The sequence below is a fragment of the Lissotriton vulgaris genome, chromosome 8 (genome assembly GCF_964263255.1).
Source record: "Lissotriton vulgaris chromosome 8, aLisVul1.2, whole genome shotgun sequence".
In the NCBI taxonomy this organism is placed as follows: Eukaryota; Metazoa; Chordata; class Amphibia; order Caudata; family Salamandridae; genus Lissotriton; species Lissotriton vulgaris.
In genome coordinates, this window is record NC_141696.1 from 1,519,535,414 (window position 1) to 1,519,538,807 (window position 3,394).

Here is a 3,394-nt window from a genome sequence, read left to right on the forward strand (position 1 = left end):
GTGTATGCCTTTATTTGTCTATATAATGGCTACTTAATCGTGTAAATGCATTCTAAATCTTGTGAATATAATGTTGTGAATAGGGTTAGGCTCCATCACTTTGTAATAAAATAAAGAACATTTGGACAAAGAAAAATGTACTCTGGACTTGGATACCTGTTTTTTCATTCCCTATGTGCTGAATTACTAGAATTGTTTGACTAGTAACAAGGAGAAACTTTGATATTATTGCAAAGAGTGCTGGAACCATTTTTGTGTTTAAGGCTCGCCCAGTCCCCCAGCGCTTACCTCCCAGTCCTGCCTGATGGCCCTTTCCTCTGGGCCTGACATCCCAATGCAGGGCAGCCTACCCGAAGAGGGTCCGGCCAGTGCTGTATACAGTGATCGATTGGGCATTCTTGGTCCATTTATGGTGGACTACTTGGCCAGCCTTGGCTCTTTCAAGCAGAGAGCGTCCTAACCAGGAATGTCTGACTCGAGGACCTGCCGTTTCTGGAGACCCAACCCATCAGAACAAAGGCTGAGCATCCTTGGTAGATTGTGCCCGAGGTGGTCATGGAAGAGGGATGGGTGGCTCCAGATGCTGCCTAGTGGCCCGGGCGCCAGTGCACCACGCTGTTAACCTCTTCCGACTAGTGCATTTCTGCAGCAGCTCACAGTGACTGTTTTTTGGGGTGTCCTTAGCTGTCCAAGCCAGCAGTCCTGTGTCTCGCTCAGGCTGCAAACCGGCACACCTCTCCCTTCCATGGAGATGACTGGGCCTGCTGGTGCCCTTGTGACTGCACCCGTCCCTCCAGGAAGCCCCCTTGCAGGGGGCATCCCCAGCAGACTCCCAATGGGTGCAAAGATTGGTCTGAGACAGGCATGTGCTCCCAACAACCCATCCAGTAGGTGCGGCTACATGGGTGATCCCACCAACAGAATACACACGGCCAGTACAGTGAAACTGTGAATTGCCCATTAAATCAGTCATGGTTCCTTTGATCGCTCCATCTGGATAAATATGCTAATTCTACAGCTAATACATGCTGACGAGCACTGACCTCCTGGGATGCATGCATTTATCAGACCAAGGCCAATCCGGGCTCGCCCGGCCACTTTGGTGACTCTAGATAACCTCGGTCCGATTACACATGCCCGTGACGGCAGCGATATATTCGGATGTCTGCCCTATCAACTTTCAATGGTACTTTCATGCCTACCATGGTGACTATGGGCAATGTGGAATAAGGGTTCGATTCCAGAGGGGGATCCTGATAAACTGCTACCACATCTAAGGAAGGCAGCAGGGAACAAATTACCCAGACCCCACTCAGGGATGGAGTGACAAAACATAGCAAAACAGGACTCTTTCAAGGCCCTATAATATGAAAGTACACTTTAAATACTTTAATGAGGAACCATTGGAGCGCAAGTCAGGTACCAGCAGCTGCAGAAATGTCAGCTCCAATAGAGTATATTAAAATTGCATCAGTTAAAAAGCTTGTAGTTGGATCATGGGATTGAGCTGGTGGTCTGCCACCAGACAAGCTACCGCCTGGCCCAGCCCATGCCTCTCTGTGCCTCCTTGATGCTATTGAATGAGTGTCCTTGGGGTTTAAAGTGTTTACTTTGAAAACATTTGTGTTCAAAGCAGGCTGGTTACCTAAATACTTAATCTAGGAATAATGGAATAGGACTCCAGCTCTATTTTGTTGGTTTTTGGAACTGGGGTCATGATTAAGAGGTGAAATTCTTGGACTGGCACAAGATGAACCAAAGTGAAAGCATTTGCCAGGAATGTTTTCATTAATTAACAATAAAAGTCGGCGGTTCCAAGACAATCAGATACCATTGTAGTTCCAACCATAATGATGCCTTCTAGCGATTGGGCGGTGTTATTCCCATGACTCACCGAGCAGCTTCCAGGAAACCAAAGTCAATGGGTTCCAGTGGGGTGTATGGTTGCAAAACTGAAACTTAAAGGAATTGATGGAAGGGCACCACCAGGAGTGGAGCATGTGGCTTAATTTGATTCAATAGGGAAAACATCACCCGGTCTGGACACAAAGCGGTTTGACAGATTGATACCTCGTTCTCGTTTCTGTGGGTGGTGGTGCTTCGCTGTTCTTACTTGGTGGAGAAATTGTCCGGTTAATTTCAATAACGAATGAGACCCCTCTATGCTAACTAGTTATGTGACACCCCAGCGGTCGGCATTCTTCTTCTTAGAGGGAAAAGTGGCAATCAGCCACATGAGATTGAGCACTAAGAGGTCTGTGATGCCCTTAGATGTCCAGGGCTCCACACGTGCTACACTGAATGGATCAGCATGTCTCTACCCTTTGCTACAGGTGAGGGTAAACTGCTGAACCCCATTTGTGACAGGGTTTGGGGATTGCAATTATTTCCCATGATCGAAAAATTCCCAGTAAGTGCTGGTCATAAGCTGGCGTTTATTAAATCCCTGCCCTTTGTACACACCGCCTGTCGCTACTACCGATTGGATGGTTTAGTGAGGTCCCCAGATGAGCCACACTGAGAAGACTATCAAACTTGACTATCTAGAGGAAGTGCAAGACGTAACAAGGTTTCTGTAGGTGAACCTGCAGAAAGATAATTAATGGCAGAGCGGTCTGAGTGATTTGACAGTACCAGCCCAAAACCCTTGGCTGCCTCCCAGATCGAACACACATTGTAGGTACACGGGTGGCCCTTCCCTTATGCACCCTGGCTGGCTGAGTGGTCCAGGAGCTGCCAGGCCACTTGAATGAGGACCGGGTATGGGGCAGGCTCCTCCACGTGGGAGGACGAGACTGGGGAATGTTTGAAGCACTGGTGGGTATGAGGGGGCCCCGGCCCCTTCCAGGAGCAGCATGACGGAAAGCCCTCCATAGATGGAACACATGCTCACCAGGCACAAAACCGGATTGCAGAGTCTCCCCAGGTCCCACAACGGACCTGCCACCCCAATTTACGTGGCAGGGCCTCCTAGATCAGAAGGAGCTACATCGGCAAGGGAACCCTGTCTCCTTTATGGGGGGAGGGTGGGAGCGCCTCCTGGCTCTTCCCTTCCGGTGAATCTGATCAGGGCAAGGGTGTGGCCTAACCCCAGTCTGCTTCATAGCTTGGGTCGCTGCTCCAGCCGGAGACCCCCATGGTGGTGGACAGCTGACATGCAGGTGGGGTTTACCTCCCTCGTTGCCTGGTACCAGGTCTGTACCGGTCCCATGAGGCAGTGCTAAGGGTTTGAAGACTTGTACGGTCCCTCTCAGTCCTCTGGAAGGGGCCAGTGGTGGGGTTGCCTTCTTCTGCTGTTCCAGAAGCTCTCCTTGCCTGTTGGGACAGCGGGCTCCTGAGCCGCGTGCCTGGAAACGCCCTTCAAATTTTACTAAATCATTTCTAGACAGCCTGC

General features: G+C 50.0%; 1 pseudogene; it reads left to right on the forward strand.

The window, feature by feature from the left end:
• Nucleotides 1-846: 846 nt before the first annotated feature.
• Nucleotides 847-2,602, forward strand: LOC147699076 (18S ribosomal RNA; annotated as a pseudogene).
• The last annotated feature ends 792 nt before the right edge of the window (nucleotides 2,603-3,394 follow it).